The sequence below is a fragment of the Neopelma chrysocephalum genome, unplaced genomic scaffold (assembly GCF_003984885.1).
Source record: "Neopelma chrysocephalum unplaced genomic scaffold, ASM398488v2 Primary Assembly neopelma1_25, whole genome shotgun sequence".
NCBI classification, from domain to species: domain Eukaryota; kingdom Metazoa; phylum Chordata; class Aves; order Passeriformes; family Pipridae; genus Neopelma; species Neopelma chrysocephalum.
In genome coordinates, this window is record NW_020897694.1 from 9,640,781 (window position 1) to 9,668,115 (window position 27,335).

Genomic DNA, 27,335 nt, shown 5'->3' on the forward strand with positions numbered 1-27,335 from the left:
CTATTATTCATGTAGTGAGTATAACTGGTCTTCATGAATTACAATGCAAAAACCTATTTATTTTTATCTACAGACATAAGGACCTCCCATTTTCTTACATTCACTCAGTGGTATGCATAAAACACCTTAACTGTCCACCTGAGCAACACTTTAGTGTAACTGAGCTCTGAGCAGATGTACAGCAGTAAATGTACAGCCCCTCTAAAACTGCGCCATTGCTGACTGGAGACAGAGAGTGGAAAATGGGTGGAGCAGGGAGAAGCCTTATGGTGCCAGTTCACAATTAATTTTGAAATGGTAACATCTACTTTTTGGAATGTAGTGTATTAATTTCTGCTGATAGAGATAGGTCTACATAAGAACTATTCTATAAATTGCTATGTGATAGGTTTCCCGTTCCTGTGCCATGTCTGTCACTGAGCAGCAGTTTTTAAGGGCACCCAGTGAAGATCTGAATACTGAAAAACTGACATAACTGTACTATTCATATTAATTCATAAAACTTTTAGAAGTTCTAAATAAGAGAATTCATGCTGTATTTTATGATCAGCCCTTACTGTTATGTTGTGAATGTTGTGAATATAGAATCCCAGTGATGTCAAGCTTTAATTTTTATTTGCAGCAGATAAACATAAAGCCCCAGTAGTACTTAATTAGTTCTGACAGAAGAACAAACTTCCTTTATTTTGTTAGGGTCAGTCTTCATTTTTGTACTCAGTGTAATGCACACAAGTAGTGTTAAGTAGTAAAATATTATGCCACTCAAACCTATTACATGGTCTGTGTGGATGAAAGTAATTTGTAAATATTCCTTGTTCAGATTAAGGGAAGTTGAAAATATGCTGTATCTCATTTTAATCCAGATGTTGTTATCTGTAAGTATTCAGCTTTAAGATATGATGCTAGGTTTGTAAATACCTAGTGAACTTCACAAAATTAATTACATTTCAACTATGTGATTCAAACTCTAAGATTCAGACCTTAGGATGGGATGAATTGCCCTCTGGAGGTGCCCATTTCAGTCTACTGACTTCACAGGAATCCTCCTCTGAACTGACTTGCTCAAGCTAAAATTAGTGAGTGGGCTGTCACCTTAATTGAGGAATAACTGAGCATTTCATACTGTACTAGGTCTCTTCTCTAGACCTCTTTAAGACTGGCTGCCTTATTCCTCACCTTTTCTGTGAGTGTTCTTGTACTGTTTCTAATATGAATAAACACAATTGTTACGGTTGCCATTTTCTGTGTATTTTGTTTTTCCTGTCCTTTTTGATCTTCTTACCTTATCTTTCCCTATTTTTTTTCTTTTCCTGACTCTTTTTAGCTACCATGCCTTCTGAAGCTTTTCACTTGCTACCTCTCTGACAATCCATGTTGAAACTATTGTCCTAATTTCTGACGTGAAAGATTGCTGACCCTTCCTTTGATGCTGATACCAGTATTTTCTGGGACTGATAGTACTGTAGTGAAGACATAGAAAAAGAAGAATATGGCACTCATTAATTTTTTTTTGGTTTTGAATAGTCAAAAAATATTGTTCTTCTGCCTTCATATAAAATGTGCTGGTTTCCTAATGTAATTGTGATTTAAAGATGTTTGTAGAAATGTAAAATCAGTGTGAAGAGTATAAAATCCATATTAAAGACGTATAGATTTAATAAAATACAGCATTAGTCTTTATTTTAACAATTGATTTCTATATGGCTCACTTGCAAAAAGTGGGGGAGACTTACAAAGTTGGTTACTGGTAAGGTCTAACTAATTAAAAGATGAAATTATTTTCCTTCTCCCTATGGTAATATTTTCTTGATTTATCTCCTTCTCTTGAGTTCTCTGTCTTCTCCCCTTCTTTTTCGGTTCCTTCTGTTAACCTAAGTTTCTGGTTCCTTTCTACACTGGACTCTCCTTACTCTTTTGGTTCAATACTGGTACCTTTTTTCTCATATGTGTGCATCCATTTGCCTAAAATATTGCCTTGAGCATGATTGTATATACTCAAGAATATATATACTTCTAAACACTGGATGGATCTGCTATTGTAGGACTTCCAGTAAGGAAAAGAAGAAACTTAACGATTCGGAGACAGCATTTAAAGTTTTTTATGATAAATGTGCCTTCAGAAGATCAAAGTACCTTGCTTCCTGCATCCGTGGAATAATAATTATGGACAGAGATAAACATTCCTGTAAAAATAAAGACTTATGGTACTTGTTCGATATAGGAATGCTAACTTAAAAGGAGCATCTGAATAAAAGCAAACATGCTGTGTTCATAAATAGTATGGCATAAGTTTTCAGATTTTATTTGCAGATAAAGAAAAATGCTAGTGGAAAGAGTGCTTTGTATTGATATTGATATTAATATAAGGAGTTAAAAAAAAGACAACTTAAAGATATAGATCCATAAAATCAGGAGAATTTTTGAAAATCACACTCTGTTATAGCAGAAATATTAAATAAAAGTTTTTTTTCTATGGGGTAGCTACCTACATATTTTATTATCTATACTAAATGTCCTTTAGATAAAGTGAATTGTTTGGATTGCAATAAAAGGAATACCATGATAAAACATAAATAGTGTTTGTGATCATACAGTTCAGAACTTTGGCTTTAGGTGTGTAAAATAACTCTGAAGCCTCTTCTGATACTTACAGTAATTTGCAGTAATAATAATAGAAGTAATAATAGCAATATGCTAGAAAATGATTGGAGATGTGACTGAGAATGTAATTTATGGTGCCTAAAAGTTTTTAATTAATGTAGTTATAGGCAGTACTTTGCATAATTTTGAGGCCATTAAAAAAGCACCTTCTTTGCCAGATTTTTTTTTACTGAGCATGAGCATGACATTGTAGACAAGGATTAGAAAGCAGAGGAAATTTGGAATCTCTAAAACAGTTGCACCAATGATAGAGTTTGTGTTGAACAATAGTAGCAGGAAGATTTTTGCCAGAAAGAACTTACATCAACTGCAATGATTTTTGTAAAAAAGAACTATATGAAATCATCCATAGAAGAAGAAAGAATATTAAAAACTATGTAAAACCTGATAGGACTTTCTGGGGTATATCCTCAAATGGTATAAATTGGCATTTAAGTCACTATTGCTTACTGAAGATTTGTCCTTTTTATTAACTATATAATGCAATACAAATCCTGAAATAGTCCCTCACTTAATAGTCATATTCATTTTACAGCAGAGTAGTTATGGTATAAGGCTTTACTCATCATGAGAAATAATATAATTCTAACAACGGTGTATTATTGTTAGAAGGAAGTACATGAAACTGACTTAAATTAGTGTAGTTTTAGAAAATTAGTTTCAAGAGTACTGTATTGATATAACTTGTTAAGTTACAAAGCTATTGTTTTATAGTACTTCTTTAATTAGTACTACTTGTTTGATAGTACTACTAATCTAAAATTTAGATTTGTGGTTTGAAGATAATATACTTTGTATATTTTTGATTTGCAATTTTTGAGTGATAATGTCTCAGTTAAAACAATCAGTTAAAAAGTCTTTATTTTTAGATATATTAGGAACAGTGAGGAAAGCATAGCTGGAAATACTAACAAAACAGGAAAGATTTTTCAGCAAATGAGTAAGTGTAACCACAGGGAAACATCTACAGGAGGAGAATAAAGTTGAGTGAATTGCTACATCAAGATGTGAAAACATACTCCATCTATAAAGTCCTGCAGGAAATAATCATGAAAGAATAAGTCTTTCTGTTCATAAACACAGCTTAGGTACAGGTGTGTACCTAAGTCTTGAGAGGTGCAGTACCACTACAAATTCCAAGAAATGTTCTTTGATCGCATTACAAACAAGTCTGGCTAAGACATAAATAGAATATAACTATCTGTTGCAATATAAGGAATATAAGGTGAGAGAAGCATAATTTATAAAACAACCACTCTGCTTGCAGATCCTGAAATTCACATGGCTGGCAGACACAGAAATAATTTCACAAATGAAAATGGAAGATGCAAAATCCATGAAGATTGTGTTGAAGGATTGAATCATTTGTCTTTCTCTAGGTTTATGAGGGTCTCTATGATCATCATATATATATACAGACATATTATATGTATGATATATATATAGATATATTGCTATGTGTATGAAAAGGTATGAAAAGCTGTAAAAGAAGAATTTGAGTTACATGCAAGAGGTGTTTCAAAGTAGGTTACAGGAGGATATTTTTGTGTAGTACTTAAAACAACTGGAAGAAGTAATGAGAGTTAATTCAGTCCTGGATCCGATAGTGATCAGGAAAAAAGAGATACTAGATCCAGAATTAAGACCTTATGACTGTACAAATCTTCTGGTTTCGTAGAAGGAGCAGAAAAAACATATCGTGAAAATCACTGATGGGAAGGTAATGGGTTTGAAGAGTAATAGCAGACAACTGGTTCAGCAGTAACATTGCAATAGACTGAGAAAGATTCTGCTGTAAATAAATGTTTAGTGAAGTATAAAGTAGGTGAAAAGAAAACAGAATTGGAAATGGGAACTTTAAGCTTGCTATCATGCAAAGATAAAACCGAAGGAGAGCTTGGACCATAAGATGCTGTCTAAGAGAGCCTAATTATTGACTTTGTATCATTTGGGTAATATATTCTGGAAATATGTCAGACTTTTAAAGAAACACTAGAAAGCAGATTTTTCTCAAGTTTCTCGAGTGTTTAATTTTTTCTTTGTTTCCAGTAGAATAGTACTGAATAAAAGGAAATCTAAGACCACTGTCTACAAATCAGAACATTTATTTGAAAAGATAGTTGAAGAGGCAGCTAACAGAAATGGTAATGGAAAGTATAGAAAAGTACCTGAAGATATGAAGGGGTCCAGATTCTGTACCCCTGTTCTGCCTACTGGAGGTAGCACAAGGTAGCCAAGATCCACTCCTACTCACAGGCTGAGAATTTGCCTGCCATGGGGAAGTCACAGTCAACCCTTCTCCCATGCCAACAGCTCAAATCCTTTGCATAGGTCTGGTAACAGGATCGTAAGAAGGCGCTCTACCAGTCTTTGATGGCACTTAATTTGTTAGATCACATCTGTACTAGAAAACAAAATGCTCCACGACCCAGTCAAGAGTCATTAGCAAATTATAGCTCACATTCGCCTGGCTAACCCATTTGCTCTCCTGAGCCAGGGTGGCCTTGTTCATACTGCCTATAAGAAGACTCCCTAACCCATGTTATTCCCCACATCCTGCAGTGTCTTACCTGAGTGCTTGCTGGCCTAGGTGAGAAGCATACCAAAGAGCAGGCTAACAGTTAAATGGCGTGGATTATCACATGATGGAGCTCAAGCATGTGCCTGAGCCCTGTTTAGCTCAGTAACACAGATGTAATCTTATGCACTACATCCAGTTGGCAATAATTACAACTGTACTAGCCTGCTCTAAATCAAAAATGCAATGGAATGAAAACCAGTAATCTATAGGTATCTTTCAGACGAGAAATGTCAATGAATGTATTAAGTTTGGGTATAATGTGTGACAATTAAAAGGGAAGAAAGCATAAAAAAAATCTAATAAAATAAAACCTGGTAACTTAGGAAAGTCAGAGTAGGGCGATAAAAGGAAAAACAGTACTTAGCTGATGTGAAAGCATTTTAAAATTGAAACTGTAAAGCCAGTTAGATGAGTGAATATTCTTTTCAAGCTAAGCAAGGTTACAATAAGGAAGTCAGTATAGGACCATTTGGGTAAATGGATTTACTTCATTATTAAAATGCAGTTTGGGTCCCACCTGTGTGGACCTCCTTGTAGGATAAAAGCCTGAAATATAATGCATTAATGCTTATAGCATTTTATTCTGAGATTTTCAAGAAGGATCTAATGCTGAAGTGGACATGCTTCAATATAAAATAGTCACCTCATCATGCACATGATGGGATAAGGATTCTACTGAATATTTATACACTTTTCAAAAAAGGATATGCAATAATGTCTTGGGATTAGCGTAATCTCTGTACTACCTGGACAGTTTTTCAGCATGTGATATAATTACTATTAGGCTCCAGGTCATATTTTGACCAGTTATTTTCATGATAATTTCTAGTTTTATAGGTTGTAGAAAACTATGTGCAGAAAAAACTGCACAAAAAGAAAAAATAAATTTACATTCATAGACTACTTTGTGACCTGAGATTAACATCTTAAATCTGAAGACAGAAAATAAAAAAGGAAAGGAAAACGTGGCAAGTCAGACAATGTTGGAATATGATCTGTTAGGGTTCAGTTGAGTATTATCTTTTAAGTCACTCAGAGGTAAAGAGAGGAAATAAACTGCTCAGATAAAAACAACATGCAGATTCTGAAAAGATATCAGCTACTCCGGTGGGTGCTGAGGACATAAAGGACATAAATGAAATAAAATGGGCAAAATTTTAGGATGCTATAAATCAAACGAAAATAGCCAGAGTTTGAGAAGTAAAATTGGAAGTAGGTGTTTGGAAACAGTTCTTAATAGGAAATTATTCCTAATGGAACACTGATAAGAAAAGACACCATCCTAACAACTATTCAGCATAAATGTTCCTGTTAATTTAGTATTTGGAGAAGCAGTCCTGCAGAAATGCAGGCAGCTTTTCTGGAGGAACTAAGTGGCTATTCTGGCTTTATTGTATTGCCATCAACCAGATGTGCAACACAGTAGGGAACTATGTTAGGAAAAATCACTTCTGTAGTATGAATGTACAGTTCTGTACCTTTGGCTTGCTTTGACATCAGTAGGAATATATTTTTGCCAATAATAGAAACTACATTTGAAAAAGCAAGAAAATATGAATGAAGAATATAAGAAAGTAGAATTATATACACATAGCTGAAGAATAACATAGAGCAAATCTGTCACATATATTACATACCTAGCTGAAAAAAAGAAGTATTCTTTCTTATAATGACCTTGTAATTTGGAAATGCAAGTGAATTACATAAAATTATAATACTGGGATGCCCCTGAATATAGTTTTAGAAAATTACATGAAACATCCAAACAAAATACTTGAAGTTATCCACTTCTCTCCGAGTACATTACATATTCTAAACCTAATGTCTGAACTACCAGAACTGGTAGTTCCTATTTTGAGGAAAAGAGTAGTTTGAAGACTTCTGCAAAAAGACATTCCGAAAAATCTTATGGCAGATACTGCGGGTACGACTGTCTGCTAGAGAAGTTTTCATAGACTGCTTCTCCCTTCATGGTGAATACACTCTGTGCCCATCGCTCCTGCTTGAATAATCACTTGCTGGGGGATTGCCTCTCTATGTTTCTTGAGGAAGTGGGGGAACATAGTTTGTAGGAGCTGCTGGAAGCTAAGTTGGAATATGGGAAGGAGAAAATAACTGCATTCAGAAGTTTGGCTGAAGGGTAGAGGCTTTTCTGGAGGTGGAGATTGGGTGTCTCTGAGCAGAAGTGCAGTGCTGCTGGGAGCCCTTCAGCCCATTTACTTAGTCTATTGAGAGTACACCTAGGCATCATGAACATTTTGCAGATGGATAGATTAACTAGATTACAAAGAACGACTACTAAATTTCAGGAATTCATTGTGAAAGTACCCTATGACTAAACTATCTGAATATTAAAAAGCAAAACCAAACTGTAGAAACCACTTCTGAGAAGAACTTTCATATGTGACTATGGTATAGTTCCGTGGTCTGCACAAATGAAGTAGAGCAAAGAAGCAGAAAATCTAGGCTAAATGTCATAAACTGCTGTGCAGTTTATCACTTCCTTTTATTTCCCCCCCTTCTTTCCAAGGAAATAATTTGAAGGTTCCTGGGATAAACTATTTTTGGTTAAAAAAAGTAAAGAAACTAGATTCTCTAAAGGCAGACACTTGGTAAAAAATGTGAAGACAGATCACCACTGCAGAATTTATCTGTTATTATCATATATCCTTTGTTTTACTTTTCTTCGTCCAGAATATTTCCTCTTTATTTAGGCAAAACTCATTGAAAACAATGTAAAGCGTGACATACCTTTACGACAAACAAGTAACTGTGTAATCATCAAAGAGAGACTCCATAGCGTACTTCAACTAGCAACAACCTTCTAACTCTATTTCAGCAGACATTACCTTTTTTGAGACAATAGAGAGAGATCCAGGCTTTGAGTCAAATCTCCCTTCTTGTTGTTGTGCTTGATTCTCAATGAAAAACTAGATTTATGCCTGTCTGTCCATCCGTCTATCTGCCTGCTTATTTATTAAGAATAGCATAATTCTTGTTTTAGCTATTAACTGTAAAACTAAGAAGATATATACAAAATCCCTGCTTTATCCAGTTCTTTGAAGAAAAGGAAAAACTAAGAAAAAGTCACTTACTCTAGATTCAAAGAAAATTGTCATTACTCATTTCCAGAAAAGTTACTAAGATATAGAGGTGTATTTTTTTCAAGGGTCTGTGGGGCCTACTTCTCTACAGTAATTGTAAAATTTCAAGTAATGTTGATACTGCCATTTACAGATGAAGCAAAATCAAAGAACACTCATTCAAAATGGCCAGAGTAAAAGTCAGTGAATAGAATTGTTTTATTTGTGTTAAAATAAAGTTTGAAAAAGGAAAATTATTTCAATTTTCAGGTAAAGGAGAATCCATAGGAGAACAAGAGTGAAAACATTCTTGGAAAGCAAGATTTATAAGGCATGTTTCAAAAGAGTTGTATTTGTTTAGTCAAGAGCAAGCTGGGGAAAATAATATGACATCTGAAGATCATTGTGAAGAAGATGGTCACCAATTGTCTTTTGTATCCAGTTGTGGAAGAACAAGAAAAAATTATCTTAATTTGCAGTCAAAAATAACAGGCTACATATTTGGAAAATCCTTCTGAGTACAAGGACAGTTAAAAACTGGAACCAACCTATCTGTCGATGATGCAGCATCTTCCTCAGTGGCAATTTAGAATGGATTAGACAAAAAGTTTCTGTCATCAAAATGCTCTTACACCTATCTTCTTTTATAACTGTTGGCTCCACTCAATAAATAATTTGGAATATTAAGAAGTAATTTGAAAAATAAGTTTGGAAAGTGGAGATGAAATCAGATAGTCCGAACGCATGATAAATCATCATAAATCAGGTGTCTTTTTTGCTGAAAGATGTATTCTTGAATTTTGTATGCCTTTATATATTTTAATTTTCACTTATTTAAATTTTAAAGTTCATATACATATAATTTCTATTTACAGTTCATCAATAAGGATAAAGCATGTTACCTGTTCATACAAGCAGTGCTATTGTTCTGCTTACACTGCTTGGTTCTCTGGTCAGGAAGCTGGTTTCAGCATGATCAATACCCTTTTTTCTTGGCTTCTAATTCTATCTAGCACACACTCCTCAGGTATGTATACCTTTGTAGGTATTACAGGGAAATATTCTGAATTCAAAACACATGTAGTTTCTTTTAAGTCAGGTATAGATGACTAGGGTTTATTATTTGACAGATAATCTGAAAAAGTCTGATTCCTAAACAAAACCAGAACTTTATTGGTGAATTTTACTTTCTGTGGTTAACGGGCTATTTTTACAGTGATAAATAAAGTCTGTTAGTAATAAAAATGAAACCTAGTATCTATGCTGTGATAATGGAACCCTAAAGTGAAATTAGTTAGTGATATTAGAAAGTATCACTTGCATTTCTGCTCCAAACCTCAAGTTATTTTATTTTTCTGTACTAAAAAACAACATTAAAGAAAATGTATGGTTCATTGTTGATTAAAACAGGAATAATCCATGTATATGCTTCTGTTAGAGCATAAAATATATAACATAAGGGCAAGAATATTGAAGGAATGAGGATCATTTGACTATTCAGAATACTAACAGAATTCATTCTATTCAGAATACTGGCTAGCATGTCTGTGCTTTCTAAGAAATCTGTTAGGTGCTTAAGGACTTATGTGTTCATATCAAACAGTAATTAAAGTCTTCAAATTAAAGTGTTTATCTTCCAGTCATTTTTCTTGTATTGGGTCTGTGACAGGAAAGGCTGTGAACATTTGCAAATGGACATTTTATTGTACCTTCACCCCTCAAACTGTGTTAAAAACATTTCAATTATTAGAAGCAACTGTATTAAAAATGTGAATTGTGTACAGAGAATCAAGTAGCTTTCACTCAGTTAACATCCTGGAGAGGAAGATTAAATAAGAAAAGTAGTACCCCTTCACTTTTGTAGCTTGTTGTGTCTTATTAACTTGATAAGGAACCAAGGGGTTCCAGTATAACTTTTCTGTTTAATACTACACTTGAATCGTTTAGATTTACCTGGCTTTGGTTTATGGTTTGTTTTTGGTTTGTTTGTTTGCTTGTTTGTTTTTGTTTGGTTGTTTTTTTGGTTTTTTTGGGGGGGTTTTTTGTTTGGTTGTTTTTTTAAAGTAGGAAGCATCTGCTTATGGTATTTGAGAATTGACTTACAAAGAGACCACCAAAGTCTTACAGCCTTTATAATACAAGCCGATCTGGAGAAAGATTGTTGTAAACTTGAATAGAATTATTCGAGAATATGACTTACATACCACTGCATCTTTATATTAATGCACTTTATATAGAAGAAAAACAGTATAGGTGAGAGAAGTTTTTGGAGGAACATGTCCAGCAAATAACTTTAGAATGTTTAACTCACACTTTTTTACAAGGATAGGAAAACGTAATTCCTGGATAGAAGTGAATACTGCTTTAAAAAGGCCTCCGAAAGTTATGTGACTTGACTTCTCATGACAGTCGAAGTAACTTACGATCCAAGATGTTTCATGAAGAAAGAATAATGTTTCTAAATTACAAGATGCCTTGATCAATTGAACAAATGGAGAAAAATGAAAAAAATACTAAGGCTCCTTTTACTTACAATTGAAACCTCAGGTTGTCTGGTTTTACTTGTGACAACTTGCTTCTCAACATGTATATTAACTTAATAATTACTGTAAATGAACATTCATTTTTACAGTTGCAAATGCAAACTGTATTTTAAGCTTTCCCATTTAATATTTTATTGAACAGTTAAAAAAAATTTGCTGACTACAGAGAGTATTTACTTAACCAGAAGGGATTTATTATGATGAGAAATTTGGTTTTCCTGCATATCTTCAGAGGCCCGGCACAACTACTACAGAAATCAATCCCCAGCAAGGTGCCTGTGTCTCTTTTGGGTAGTATGAATACTCAGAAACATACAGAGTTAATAATATAGAAGGATCTAACCCCTGTTTTCAAAGGTGTTAATGAAATTATAATTTAATAATTTAAAAATATTATTTACAGATTAAATAAGGACATCCAGAAACAGTAAGAATAATTAAAGTGTGGTTAGGAAGAAAAAATATATGCACTTTGATTAAGTGTGGTAAACAGCACATATAAGGAAACTGGAATGATATAATATTTATTTAACTTGGCAGGAGAATCTATATTGGAGGTAGAATTGGGAAAACATGGTGTGCAGTTATTCTGAGTTATTCTGTTTTAGCAGATTTAATAATGTAATGTAATCCCCATATTTAACGTAACCGCAATTGGACTGAACAAAGTAGTGCAAACTCTACATCAGAAAGATATAGGTTGGAAAGTGTAAATGTTAGTGTTTAGGAGTGTGGATAATTTTTGTCCAGTTTTGAGAAATAGATAAGAAAACATCATAATTATGAAAATATTTTATTTAGAAAACTAGAAATTGCATTTGTTGCAGTTTTGGGCTCTCCAGACTAACAATGTGAGGTACAGCAACAGTATAAAGAAGTAGTTACTTTATTAATGCAGTTTTTGTGTTACTTTGTATAGCCCAGTTTTCCACCCAAGTTGGCCAAAGCACAGAGAGTTATTTTAATTGCCCAGTTTTTACAAAGAACATTAATAACTCATCTGGTATGCTTTTGGATGCTTCTTTGAGTGGTTGTGTAGATGGATTTCATTGGTGGTGTGCATGTGCCCCTGGAGTGCAAGGACAAATTATTTGGATAAGCAGAGTCCATTAAATGGTATCAGCCGACTACTACTTGAAGCACCTTCATGTCCACTGTCCTCAGGGCATTAAATAGCCACGTGAGTGCAAATATTGATGATTTCATTATTTTCATCATACCACAGAGATGGAAATAATGCAGTACATGCACTGTGTGATTTTCTTAACTTTGTTTGTGATAGTATAATTAATTTCATGGAGTAAATTAAGTCCCCTTATGACCATTAGCAAAATACAGTTTGAGTTAACATACTAGATATATCTCTTTATATATGGATAAAGGAGTCATAGGTTACTGGGGTTTAAGATTTTCCTTAATGTGATTCTTTGGAGAGCAACATATCCAATAGTAACATTTCCTCTTTCCAAGAGGAAACATACAGCAGGGGAGGGAGAGACCTCCTTCTTAAGCAGTCCCTTAAACAGAAATCAATTTATTACTGAATTCCACAAGTAAAGCTATAGTTATGATTTAAGGCAGTCTCTCTTGTTCAGTGTCCTAAAAGCTGTGATTCTGATCTTCTGGAACATATCCAGTAGCAGGGTCCACTTGTATTGGCAGGGAAGACTGAGGGAGGCAAGAAGAATGTGACTCTCAACACAAGTTGCTGCCCAGGCATGTAGCTAGGGATGAAAGATTCATCAGCAATATGGCATGTCTTTGATTCGTGTATTTTAAAGTCCGGGTCCTAAAAAGATCAATTTTATTACTTGCATACCCTGGCATTCCCTGCAGGGGCCTTGATAGTGACTGGCTTTGTGTTAAGTGCTTTATGTATTTATAGCCCTGATAATAGCAATTGTCTTTGTATTTCAGTACCGTGTCATACATAGTGCTGAGTGACTTGCTGGCCTTGTGGCTTTTCTCTCTCTTATTCTATAACAAGCTATCTAGCTTATTAGAAACAATAAACATCAGAAATAGGTTCCCTTCTACGACTGATTGCAGAAGCAAATGTACCATTACAAGTCAGTGACAGGGCCTTCTGTCTCTACAACTTTACTGAAAGGGTGAGGGGTCTGGCAGTTCCGTGTCAACTATCCGTGCCTCAGCAATTTCATTTGCTATTTCAAATTCAGACTGGAGTAGTATCCATAATCTCCTAACCAATTACTAATCCTCAGGGATTTTGAACTGCCAGCCTGCAAGATGTCTATTTTTACATAGGGATCCATGCAGCAGAGAAAAGACCTTGGATTCCTCATAGGAACCCTAGATTACATTACAGAGTGCTGCTCTTCAGTCTTTGTCGTGAAACAAGCAGGAATTTTCTGTTGACTTTGTGTTTGCGCTGCCTCCTCCCAGAAGAAGAAGCCATCATCACAGCCTGCCTCAGAAGATAAAGGATTGAGGTGTAGTACCACACAGATCACTGATTCAGTTCACACAAGTCTAAAACTATGTGATCAAAAGTTCTCAGACTTACAAAACCAACATTGATTTAAAACACTTGGTTATGGTTTTGCTGTTATACATCATATTATCAAGAGCTTTTTACTTCCCAGAGGAGAGATCCTAGACAGCAACAGTTTCACCAAGTCAGCTTCTAGGTCATCTTTTAAGATCAGTGAAAACATCTCAGCAATTATACTCTCTCCCAAAACATTTTGTACTTTATCTACATTGTGCACAAAACTGATTAAAAGCACAGCCTTGCAATGACCTGGTACATGTGGCATCAGGTGTCTGGAGTACATAAAGAAGTCCTTTCCTCATTACACTTTGAACAAATGACACTTATTACAGTGTCACCTTCGTACCTCAAAGTACTAAGGGTCTGGGTGACAGAGAGAGGGATTTGCTCCCATTCAAAATCTCTGTGATGTTCAGGAGGTGCTTTCTCTCCATATAATTATTTCAGACTCAGTACCCTCTGTCTTGAACAGAAAGTAAATTTGGGGTTGTTTTTCAGAGACTTCCCAAACAAGTGCCGATAGTTAGTGTGATAATTACTTATCTATTTGTCAACAAGCCATTGAGGGGCAAGAACTTTGATGTGACATATGGCTCTGAGTTAAACCAGTCAGAACCAGGCAACATTTGGGATTAGGGCCGAGGCTCTTGAGCATTTCTAACCTTCAGCATATCTAACCATCGTATCAGGGAGTCAACAGGACTGACCTGTCTTCCAGAGTTATGTTTTTCAAATGGGGACTTTTAAATGTGTGCTTGTTCATAACAGATACAAATAAGTGTCTGTTCTAACTAGAGGGATGCTGAGAGCTCCTGCAAAATGTTTTGTTTACCTGTTTAATAATATGGGCTTTGTGTGCCTTTTTTTGTTTGTTTTTTACCTTTCTTTGTGTCTTGTGAAACTTTTGGTACATTCTCTTTACCTGCTTAGCCAGACATACTCTTCTGAAATAATAATCAGATCCTGCAGCCAAACCCAGTAGGATTATAGCTGATAGATTGGGCGTTGTTTAGGTGAAATCTGCTGACAGAAACTATTTTGCAACAGTACAGATCATTTTGTGTCAAATAGAGTCACTTTAACTAGAGTTACTCACAAACCTAAATGAAAAGACTTTCTGTTTGAGTATACTGGCATCATCAGTATCCCGGCATCATCAGTATCCCTTAACCTCTTCTACTTCAGTAGTATGGGACTGTGCAGTAGCTTTGACACTAAGTGGAGTTAACATATTTTCTCTCAAAGTCTGTTTTTTCTGCAATAGCTGCTTTTCTTCTTCTGTGGAGCGGTAAAATATACCTTATCTTGTAGTAAGATTTCTAAAAGGCTGTTGTTTATATTTTTACCTAAGAACAGAGACCTCTCTTACCTACCTGTATAATTCTTTACTAATAGAAACTGGACTTTCCTGTCTGCTTGAGAAATATTTCTGTGCCTTGTAAAACACATAGTAGGGAAAATGGGAGTATACTGCATGGGTATATATGACTCTCCTACTGAAATAATAGGAAACTCTCAAAAGCTTCTGCTGGTTTTATTATGATGTTAATTATGTCCACTTAAGATCTCCCGCCAAACTCAAAAAACAATGCCCTTCTCCTTTAGAGGAGGCTTGAACTACTTCATTTTTAGGTTTCTGCTTCATATTTTAGATAGAGTTTACATTGATTCCTTGAGCTTTAGTTATTAGCAAGTAATTTGCTTTGAATGGGGCTGATTTATGTGGATTGGCAAATTTTCTTATCTTTATTTCCACTCCCTACTATTTTTTTAGATTCTGCTTGCAGAAAGACCAGCAGGGTTTTAAGAGCACAATATGCACGACTGCATCTTTTCCTCTAATGCATCTTCCCTAACAGTGGAAAAGAATGGCTCTGTCAGAATGTGCTCATCTAAGCTTCCAGTTCTCAAGATCTTGGAAGGACTTCTTTGCAATAGCAGCTTCAGCATCTGCCACAGATAGCAGGCAAACTGGTGATTGATTGGCAGACCTAAGAAGAAATAGATTTCCAGACCAGGGGCGATGGAGTCTTCTTCAGACTGTAATTACAGCACCTCTCTAACAAATACCAAAATTTTCCTCTTCAAAATAGCAATAAATGTTTTAAAATCACAGACAAAAAGGATGGACAGGAATCAACTTTTCACCTTCTCTATCAATAAATAAATGAGGGTGCATCAGAGGACACTAGCAGTAGGTGTGTTCAAAGCAAATAATATAATAAATTATATTAGCTTACATGTTCATGGGTAATATACTCACAACATTATGTAACTAAAGACAGTATGGATTAAAGAAGTTCTCATTGATCTAAGGAGAGACTGCACAAGACCCTGGCAGAGAGATCTAGTAAAGGTCACTGACTAGACAAAGCACATCAGATTCAGGAAACCCTCCAAGCTAAAACAAAGTTGGATGCTGGAACCTATGGGCATTATCGAATGTGCTTGTCCTGGGCCTGCTGTTCCCTGAGAGAATATTTGGATAAGAATTGGCTTATGACAGCTGTTGTAGATAGGTAAATGGGCCAAGTGTATGCCTGGCCTGAACCAGTCTGACCTCTCTAGTATTCTTAAAGTAAAGTTTATTTATGCATCTTGACCTACTCACAGACTTTGCAAAAATGAAACAAAATACTTTTAGGACCTTGCCCTCTTTAAAATTCAATCAACTATAGTCAATCTCAGTCATTCTCATTCCTTTTACTGCACTCTCAGCTTTGCTAACTTCCTAGTCTGTAGTACTTAAAAGATTTTATAACATGTTAAAGAAATGCCTCTACTTCTCCTCTTTTTCCTCACTTAATTTTGCCTTCACCTAAACCAAAATTTCTTCATTTTCATCTCTCTAGAAACTTGTTGCTACCATTGTAATTCTGAGTAGTGACTTCTCTTGTTCCTTATGCTGGCCTTCAGATTTTCTTTATTGCAAAGGAAATCTTTGAGCCTGCCAAAGAGAACAGCAAGAAAATTAATGGAAAATCCGTGGGATAGTGTTGTTTCCATCACAGTAATTTGGGACGAGGAATTTCATTCTGATCCTTGTAAAGTGAATAAATCAAATCCACAGATCTATGATACCAAATCTGTAAGTCATATTCCAAAATACAGCAAGCCAAGATCAAAGCCTTTGGAAATTCTCAGAAATAACTTTCCTTCTCTTCCTTTAAACTTGGGAAGTTGTCCTGACAGTAAGCTTATCCTCCTAAGTCACTTAGTAAGGACAAGGAAATTTAATGTGAAGTGTCTATTTTTAGGAGAGATTAAGGTGGTCAATGCTTATGTTCAGTTCCCTGGTTAGCCAGAAGTCCTTCCAATTTTCAGTAGATAGGCATAGGTGCAGCTAGAGCTTGGGGAGGGGAAGAATGGATGGAGGAACAGGACAGGATCTAGAACTCATCATAGTATCCTTATAACCTGTGCCTCCTGCTTCTGGTAAATATACACCTGAACAACCAGTGCACTAAAAAAAACCCCTATCCTGTTTGTTTTCTTACTTCTACCACCTCAGGTGTTGAGGAAATGAAGGCAAACCTCTGTGCCAGGGCTCTGTCTCTTTAACTTTGTATGTACACCAACAGGCACAGTAGGAACCCATTCTGGTTTGAACATACTGTAGTGCAAATGGCTGACAAAAAAGAAAGGAAGGAATTCACATTTTCTGTTACTTGTGTGGCCTCCTGGAATGATTAATATGTGTTTAATGAATTCTATAGGTATGCTTTATTTAAATTAAATGTTGGTTTTTTAACAAGACCGCTTAATTATGAAAGTGGAGAGCCAGTATTAAGGTTAAATTTACTATAGTATTTTAAAATAACACAATAAGAATACTGTGTTGCATTTTTTTTATGCCGAAGTTTTAGATAAAGTCAAACCGCTGAAGGGATGGAAGTCACTGGCAGAGCAGTTGGAACTATAACCTGCAGAATGTGGAACCTGCTTCTGATAGCTTTTCCTTTTCTCTTTTAATGTACTCATCCAGTTTATGTTAATGACTAGTATGTTCAAAGTTGAAAAATCCATTGGGAGATGAAAAAGCAGGTAATGTAATTTGTTCTCTTCAGGTCCATGAATGAAATCTGTAAGAGGATGAGATGTACTTGTTCCAAAGTCTTGAAGGTTGTGCTAGCCAGAAACAATCATTTAAGTTCACCAACTAGCAGTGATCAGTTCTTGCTGAATGAATCTGTTTTCAATGCAGTATGTTCTGATAATTTTTTTTTCTTAAATGTTATGTACATTTATGGTTATTTAATTTAACTGATAAAAAATGAAGGGCTCTTTATTACATTTGGATTGAATTCCATTTTCCATCTACACACACACTTTTATAAATTATAGCTGGAAGACCAAGTCATGGTAAAGAGAAGCCATTAATTTTCTATTATAAAATGTAAAAATTAAGAATCAGAAATTCATTATATAGATGGTTAAATAGAAATTGTACAGACATGAAATCACAATCTGGATAGCAAAAAGAATAATATTTTGTAAAGCGGGTATATTTAGTTGAAAAAGGGCCTTTAAAATAAAAAAAAAAAAAGGAAATGTAAAACCAGACCAGAATAGGCTTACTAAGACAAAGCTCTTATCCCTTCTGTTTTAAAAGGTAGCTAGAATTGATAATTGAACTCAGGGACCCAAACCAATTCATCCAGTCTGCTTATAACATGCACTTGTAGTTCTGGGTCCTAAACAAACACAATATGGGCCTTGCAAGTGCTTTAGAAAGTCCTGGTAAATAATCACTTGTCCAGGAGTCCCCTCTGACCCGCACAGGCCCTCCTTCGTTTTAGAACAAAACCCCAGCAGCTGTTGCTTATATGAGCCATCGTGGTGCAGAAAGTGCAACCCTTTGCTGCTGCTGCTGCCGCCTCCCTCAGTTTCCTCACTGTGTGTAGGGAGAGAAACCTGCATCTCCAAATTACATTCAGAGCAAATCAAAGAAAGCTGGGCAGCTGAGTTACTGAGACCTGCCTCAGAATAAGGTAGAAGGAGATGACCTAGGGTTAGATGACCCTGACTATCAACTGTGTTGCCTTGACAAATAGTAATTGCTTGACAATTGCTCTAGGGTTGGGAAACATATATTATCATGTTCATGCTGTATCCACTGATAGAGATTGTTTTCATTACACATACTGGATATTTCTAACTCCACGGAACCTACTGATGTATGAAAACATAGATAAGTTCAAACTAGAGGTCTTGAACTTGAAAGTCTGAAACTTGAAAGTCTCTCCTTTGTTCGAGTTATTCCTTTTGGCTGGTGGATGTCTGTCTTTGACTCAAGAGTCGGTCTATGTCCAGCATCTACAGTGGTCTTTGGAATGCTTTTTTTCTTTTTTTTTTTTTTTTGAATGCTGTCTTTGTTGGAGCTGGAGAAGTTTCAGTGAAAGAATATCTTGGTTTTGTGCTTCGTGAATGCTATTGTAATAATTATTTCCTTGTATAGGTTTCAGTATTAAAGCTATTGGACACATTAAAGAGCAGTCCACACTCACAGCTCAATATTTAAGGCATATGCAGAAGTTCAGCAATAATTACATATTTTATACACTGTAAGAACTTAAATTTTTTGGTCTGTACTGTAACAGAACTTCCTTTTGAACTACTGCCTACAGTTATTGTTTCCTCCCCTTTCAGCAAAAGTTTTAGTGATAATATGAACATGAGCCTCTTTCAATTGAAAACAATTTTATTTTATTTGAAATAAAGTATTCCTTTTTCTGAAAAGTTGCTGGGACTCTCCCTGTAATAATCTTTTTATGCTTTTCCTTATTCCTTAACACGTCTGTTTAAGTATCAAGAAACTTCTCAGTTCAGGAAAGGCCGTAGAGAAATACACAAGATTATAGGAAATTTTGGGGGGTATAAATTGCTAAAATAAAAGAAGGGTAGGCAGTGTGGGATGTATAGCACTCACATGGTTAGAGAGGTGCATGCTCGCTGTATTAAAGGAAAGGCGGCAAGAGTCTGTCAGAGGTCAATACATAGTCACTCATGACCTCAGGGGCATAGACACGTAGAATCCTTGTGACATGATTTGCAAGAGAATGAGTGGGCTTTGATTCATTCATTTACACACCATCAGAAAGTAGATAGGAGACTGCTTTCTTATTTGATGAAGACTTCAGTCATCCAACTCAATATCTTCCACTAAACTTCTTATCTTTCCCTCCATTTTCATGTGCCTCTTGCATATTTCCAGCAGGCTCTCCCTTTAGAAGGATGACTCTTATGCATGAGAAAAGGAGAGTTTTGCTACTACCTGTAAATTTTTTGTCATATGACACAACTTGTCATGATTTTAATTCTTGCTTTCAAATGGAGTATCTGCCAGTCTATATGTTGAAACTGTGTATTATTAACAACTGAAATTGTAATACCTAGGTGTAACATACAGCTTTTTATCTATAGACCTCAAGCTTCTTTTAAGCCTGGAATGAGATTTTACTCCTTGTAAAACTCTCGGAGCTCAAGTAGAAGTGGCTGAGGCAAGATTAAACAGGATTTATACCTTCTCACTGTTGGGCCTCTTGACAGCTCTTCTAGCCTCCAAGTGCCACTGACTCAGCCCAGCATTTATGCAGTACTTTGTGCTAACTCTTCCACTGCATCCAAAACTTCCCCTATTCCAACAGGAGGAGGCTCATGGCTTCCTTCCATAGTTCCTCCAGGAGGATCCCTGGTGAGATATGAGGCTTTTAGTGCCCTTTCCCAGTTCAGGTCTTCATATCTAATGTGAAGAGTGTGGAAGACTGGTGAGGATTTCAGTCACTGAAATTTTGGGTTTCTTTTTTATGTGGGGATATGATACAGCATGAGAACTCCTTTAAGAGAGATCTTCATAGCTGGATTAGCCTTTTGACATTCAGTAGTCACAGCTAACTAGGTACCTTGCCTTGGGAACAGTTTCAGATTTTTCACTTATTTCAGATTTTTCACTTGTTTCAGATCTTACCTATTTTAGACTTTTTATAACCTTAGGATGTGTGGCATTGGTGTATCCTATAAGCATTATTTTGTCTCTTAGATTCAGTGAGAGGTAGAACAGTTTTAATTGTCCCTATCTTAGAATCAAAAAGCCAGTGGTGAAATTCTGAGTTGAGGACAGGATTATGGCCCTTGTTTAAACTCCCATTCCAAACCTTGGCCAAAACACCATCCATCTTCCACCTTGATGTAGATTTAACATCAGCAGTATGATTTAACTTGAAGTGTCTGTAAGACCAATAAGTAGCAATCTGCGCTCAGATGGTAGGATAAAAGAAAGAGTGATTATATTCCTTAATGTGTTAATCAATTCAGTTTATTTAGCATGTTCAGGAAATTATCCTAAGTTGCTTAATTTCTTTTTTAATTTATTTACAGGTCTACTTTACCTGTAGTGCTGACCTATCGTGATAGTTGTTTTTATGACTTGCATCAAGTGTGAAGCATTCAAAGCCATGTGTCAAAGGTAAGTTATTTCAATAATATTGTTATTCATATATGTCCTTAAAAATATTGTGTGTTTTTTTGGGAGAAGTTTTCGTCACTCAGTTGAAGGCTCAGCTTTGTTGATAAGTCACGGTCCTAACTAAAGGATGTTATGAAGCAGTGTGAACTCCTGCGGGGAGCTCTGAAAGAGATTTTCTCCCAGTGCTTGCCAATATACTGAGGAAGTGTGTGTACTGCACCAGCTTTTAAAATAGTGCAACGTGATCCTTTCTTTACAGCTCAAGGGGTAGGGGTGGAGAGCAGAGGTGAAAGAAATAGTAGTCCAGATCCTTCTTCCCGTTTTGGGTCTGGTTTTCTCTATTGAGTGAAGAGAGCATTAATTATGCATGACCATAATGAGAAGGTACCCTCTGCTCTCACCCTTCACATTTCTTGTGACATAGGCCAGGTTTAATCTAGTCTGTGTTAGGAGAAACTAAATACACTTTACAGTGTTATAATGAGCTTCCCCCTCATTTTCATTTTCCCTCACTGGTATGTAAATCATTGCTTGTAAGGGATTGAAATTTGTAGGAGTTACGAAACCAAAGTGATTGCACTAATGTAGTTAGTCTGCAGTGTTTGTTGCTCTGCTTAGTGTTGTAAAACTAAGATGAAATGCACTTCAAATCAAAAGAGAATATCTAATATTTCTCCATCCAACTAATAAAAGTAAAATTGACAAACTAAAGAAATTACTAAATAAATCTTTTAAAATGATGATGGACAATGTGCAAGTCAGGAAATTGTTTTGTTGAGAGTTTCACTTGTGGGTAGGGTTTTAAAAGTTATCCAGATATAGGAGTTTATAGATTTAACTTGGAAAGACTACCAAAATTAATATTTAGTCAGTAGTTGTGACAGCCAATCAGTACACTGTCATACAGTGGAATCTTTGTGAAATTTACTGTTTTATAAGAAAGGATTTTCATGCAAATTCAGCCAGAAATGAGGATATTGAGTCCTGAAAAAGTACAGTGGTCTCAATATTCTGTTTTGATAGCTAGTGTTGCCTAGTTCTCAGCACATTTGTTTTTTACTTCTTCATGCAGTCTAAAGGCATATTTCTCATCTGATGAACTACTACTGATTTCCTAATTTCCATTCCTCTTCTACAAAATATTTGTTTGTACCTGTAATCCATGCTGAGAGCACTTTTTTATCCATGCCAGGTGTATATTGTGTACACATTATGCACGCATTTTGAAGTCATGCCCTGATTAGCTAATATCATCTATCCTTACTCAGAATGTTAGCTGTACATGTATAAAATATGAATGAAAACTACTACAGTGCTCAAAAATATTCATAAATATATATTGCTTTTAGTAAAGCATTAATGATAAATTTGAAACTGTTCTATCACAGGTCTATCAATATAGCTAGAGGATAAGACCCAGAATCCAGAAGTAGGTTTAAGAGAAGGAACTGAGGAAAGTAATACTGCTCATTTCCAAATACTAGAAATGAAACCTGCATAAAGGTTTATCCAAGAATGCTATCAGTCTTCAGTTGGAAGGATCATGCCATCACTGGCTAACTGCTGGAAGGAAGAGAGAGTTTTCTTTTCTTAACCACTTTCCACAAAACACTAGTTACTATAAAAGGATAGCTGGAGCTGTGCTGCTTTCTTCCTGTGCCTCAGGCTCCATTTTTTTAAACTTTTTTTTCTCCCCCCGGTATCTTATTCATTGTAAATAACTACTGCACTTTCCTGCTGTTAATAGTATTGTCATATGGATGCAACAACATAAAATGGACACTTTGGATAACATAAGAGCTGGGTAGAAGCTTCTAAAAAGCAGTAACTGGACTTGCAGTCTTGTTAGTTATGCATGGCTGCTGCTTGTTAAAGTGCTACTGTGCAAAAGCTGAAACACTGGAACTGCCTGCTTGCAGAACCCGGAAAACTATGCTGTCTGAATCAGTCAAACTTCCAAATGCAAGTTAGTAACACTCTTTACAAATGAAAAGATATAAATATGTTTAGAGTTTTAAAGGAAAGCTTTAGAAATCCATAGCATTTTCTCTGGTCACCAGAGAAAACTGCTTGTTATCATCAGGAATTATGGGGCTGCATTTTTTTAAAAGAACTGGTGGGTGAAATACAGACTTAGATGGCAAAAAAAATTAAAAAGTATCAGACACCAAATGGTACAGTCAGAGTGGTCACAGATACAATACTACAACAGGAGTTGACTGATAATCTTTTTCAAGTGTGAAAAAGGAAAGGAATGGTCATTCAGATAATCATGTGCTAAATTACTCATTTATGTACTTCAAGTATCAAAAGAAAAGCATACTTAGATAAATTAATCATAAGCAAATCTTATTTTTATAAACAAAAAAAATTATCTTGATCTTGCAGACCTAAAAAGCCTTCATACTGTAACATAAAATTAAAACTACATACTGTATATGTTAAAATACAAGTTTCAACTTCCCAGTGAGTTAATACAAATTCACTTTTCTTTGAACTCTAGTAACCCAACTCTAATATCCAATGCTTTTTGATAGTTTAACCAGAAAGAGCTATCAATATGAGAAGGTGTGTATGTGTGTGTGCATAGATTTATACACACACACATATATATATATATACACCTTGTTCCTTAATGGGTTAATTTAGGATATACATATGTAATACAGAGAAAGTATGCTGATATTTTAATTGCTGAACACTAATACTTTTACATGTAGGATATTGAATTGACATTTGTTTATCATCTCTGGGAGTGTGACAGATCTATGGAACAACTAATACCAGTTCAAGGCCAGAATTTGAGGGCAAAGTGGGTTTGAGGCACACAGAAACTTAGCTCATGGTGATGGGAGTTGGCTCCAATTTCTATGCTTCAGTCAATTAAGCCACATCCCTGCCCAAGCTGCTTTGTCAATCCACCTAATACATCTACCCACCTTTTGTTTTCAGAAAACAGGCAGTGTTGGAGCTTGCTTTCTACTGTTACCACTTTGATTTCTCTCTGTGACAAGCTCCAGAGCCATGAAGGCAGCCTGGCAGCCAACACTCAAGCTCCAAGTGCAGCAGAAGTAGGGAGCCTGCAGGAGCCAGTCACAGCTCTCGGGCACTGGCCAACCCATTGCCTGTAGAAGTTAGCATGCTTAAGTTGACATTGATCCCTCAAGGGACTAGCTACCAGCTAAAAAAAACTGGAGCACAGGGCTAGCCAAGCATAGATTCTCTGTGACCCTGTGTCAGGTCCTGTCATCCTGTTGTAAAAGCCAGCTATGTTACCTCCTTGCCCTTTGAGACTTCCAGGGAATCCCCAAGTAAAAGGGGGGGGGGAGGGAAGTTATCTACATCTACGTGTCTCTGGCCCAATCTTTTTAAAAAAAAAGATCAAAAAACCAAGATGATGGAATACTTTAAAAAGGCATATTCATTTCTTTTATGAAGGCTTACTACAATAAAGCAAGAATAATTTGGTCCATTAATTATAGATAATGGAAAATGTGGAAGTATCTATGCGGTTAAAGAAGTGAGCATACTGTCATTGATGGTATTATGACTGTTGTATACAGCTGGGAAAGGCAGACATTCAAATATTACTGGTAGATAAGAATATTTAGAAGCCAGGAGTTCTATAAAGGCTATTAAATATGCTGAGGGTAGAAATCCTCATTTGCTTGTGCAGAGGAAATAGAGCAAAGATACACCACAGCAGAGAAAGCTAGCAGGACAAAGGAGATACTATTGACTCATTCCAGACTGCCGACTTAGCAGCTCAACTTTGTTTCCTTTTAACTTTTGTAACAGTAGGAGCTCAAAGCTTCTCAGTCTATTTTCTGCACAAATAGAAACACCCAGACTTCAAAAACTAATACGCTTTGAAGAAACCCAAACCATTAACACATTAAAAACTGTGTGTACTATTAAACAGGGCTTCATGGTTACTTGAATTTTGCAACAAGTAAACGCTGATGTTTTAGCAATAATTTTTACACTGCTGCATTCTGGCAGACAATTCTTGAGAAATATCAGTTTGTGAAGCACTTTTTGTTGTTTTTAGTGTGATACAGTTTTATTGACTTTGCAGTGGGTAAGTACTGCTTCAATATTTTCACAGACTGAGTAAACACTACAGACACTTCTTCCCAACACAGTAGCATATTGCAACAAGTTTCTAACCCTATAACATTACACTTGTAACACTGGGGAAAGCATACGATGTGTGGAATTTAGGTTTTGTCCTCGGTACTTAAGTCTATATCCCTTTAAAAAAAAAATTATTGTCCAGTCTGGACAATGGAGTGTCCAGGGCCATCAATATGACAGCTTCTACGCCGACGGTTTCCCTGTGCCAAAGTCACTTAAGGAGCATGTTTCCCGGCAAGAGACTGGCCCCCGCGTCCCGGCTCGCTCTCGGAGGGGTGTCCCGTACTCGAATCAGCGGTGTAACTTCACAGACACCCCACGCTTACAAATACACCTCGTCTCTCCCACGAGAAATCCCTTCTCGGGCGTACAGTAAGCGCTAAAAACGTCAGAAAACGTCATAAACGCAAACTAATCGGCGTCGGTGCTGGGGCGTGTGAGTTGGATTTAACTTTTGAAGTGTTTAGTCTTGAGCTCGGCGGGGCTCTGCACGCCCCCCCTCCCCGCGAGGCCGCGCACGGCCGCGGTGCCCGCGGGGCGCGGAACGGGGGCAGGAGCGGGCGGGGCGCCCGTGTTCTGCCGCGGCGTCGGGGGGCCGCGCCCCCCCCCCCGTTGGCGCGACGGGCTGTCACTCAGGCGACGTCACAATACGGCTGTGTGAGCGCTGTAAACACTCGGGCGGGCGAGTGTGTGTGTGAATGACGCGGGGGAGCGCCTCCCCACCCCCCGGTCCCCCCCACCCCAGTGTGGCACCGAGCTGGCGCGGGGGGGGGGTGTAAGGCGCGCACCCGGTTGTTTCCCTGCGCGCATGGTAGCGGCACGAAAGGTAGCATCACTGGAGCAGGGGATGATGTAATTCTCCCTCCGGCCAGTGACTGCCTGCGCTTGCACCGATCCGACTTGCAAACCGGAGGGGGGGGGTGTTTTACGCGTGATCGTATCAACATTTCCTGACCGCGCACCCCTCACCCCCCCTTTAAACCTCGCTCCGCTCATCCCTCCCCTCCCCGGGGCACGGAGGAGGGATGGGGTTGTGGGGGAGGAGGGGAGCCCCGCGCCGTGTGTGAAGGGTAAACACGCCAGTGAGAGCCGCGCCGAGCGGTAAACAAGTCTAAGGTGCCCTCCCGCCGCACGGCAACTTGCAGCGGGCGGGGTGTCCCCCCCCGCACACACACACGCACGCACACACACTTCCTCTTAACAAAAGCCCGTTTAATATCAGCGTCGGCTTTTGTTCGGCGGGCAGCGGCAGCCGTCCCCTCTCCCGATCACCTTATTTCACCAGTCGCCCTCCCCGGTCAAATCCGCGGGGCCCCTACACCCCGGACCCCCTGAGCGCATCCCCACTCGCTCCGTGGCGCTGCCCCCTCACCGCACTAAGCGCCCCTGAACCTCCCCCCCTCCCCGGAGCTCCCTGTCCCTGCTGCCCGCTCTCTGGACCAGCAGGCAGGTAGGCAAGCAGGCAGCCCCCCAACCCCTGAAAAGGCGGTAGCTAAATGGCACTTACTGTCAGAAGAGAGGGTAAGGGGGGGAAGCTCTTCTCTCAGTGCAAAAGCAAAACAGCCGCTCGCAGGACGTTGTCAGCATAGGAGATAGCGAGGGGAAAAAAAAAAATCTTCCAGTAGCGGGAGGGGTTGGGGGGGGGAGGGGGAGGAAGGAGGAGGAGGATTCGCCTTTTAACCGGAGAAAAATAAAATCAAAAAATAACCGTGTGTGTCCCCCCCCCCGGTTGCCTTTTTTGTGCAGTTTCAGCAAAGCTGCGAGGAAGTTGGTCCTTTTGTTCCACTATTTATAGATTGCGTCAACATTGCGAAAAGGAGAAGGCGGAGCGGTGGCACTTACTCCTCGCCGAGGGGTGGTGGGGGGAAGATATCGGGGTGGAGGGGCGGGGCGGGGCAGCGGGGGGACATACAAGCCCAGCGAGTACAAGCTACTTCAGGGCTCTCCCCCACCCGCCGCCGCCGCGACCACGGGGGGAATCGGGCGGTGCAGCGGCGGCGGCGGGAGAATCGCGCCGCTTCCCCGCCCGGCTGCCGCCGCACAGCACCGCCCCGCGGGCGGCGAGGCGAGGCGCGCTGAGCCGCGCGGCACGGCCACGGCGAGGGCCCCGCCACTTGGTTCGGTGCTCGCCGACTCGCCGGTACCCTCCGTCTCCATCTCCGGTAGAACCTGTTGCGAACTCCCTCGGCTGGGAGCTCCGAGGGCAGGTGCACGCACGGTCCGGCTCCGTTTTCTTTACGAGCTGACCCCGAAGGGTTAATCTGGGGAGCCGAGAGGAAAACATTTTAAAACCTGGGGGTCGTGAAACGTAAAAGTCTCTTCTCCGCCATCGGAGAAGGAGCGGGAGCGG

General features: G+C 38.0%; 2 long non-coding RNA genes across 27 annotated transcripts in view; one reads left to right on the top strand and one right to left on the bottom strand.

Moving 5' to 3' along the window:
* LOC113963407 overlaps window positions 1–4,944 on the bottom strand; it is a 47,003-nt gene extending 42,059 nt beyond the window's left edge. For both annotated transcript variants that reach the window (XR_003532816.1, XR_003532817.1), the window contains exon 1: window positions 4,830–4,944. This is a non-coding gene — a long non-coding RNA (uncharacterized LOC113963407). The remainder of the gene's footprint in view (window positions 1–4,829) is intronic.
* Window positions 1–27,335, top strand: part of LOC113963406 — a 103,262-nt gene that overhangs the window by 21,312 nt on the left and 54,615 nt on the right. For 8 of the 25 annotated variants that reach the window (XR_003532812.1, XR_003532804.1, XR_003532813.1 and 5 more), the window contains one exon: window positions 1,325–1,904. This is a non-coding gene — a long non-coding RNA (uncharacterized LOC113963406). The other 17 variants (XR_003532793.1, XR_003532790.1, XR_003532792.1 and 14 more) reach the window with 10 other exon arrangements.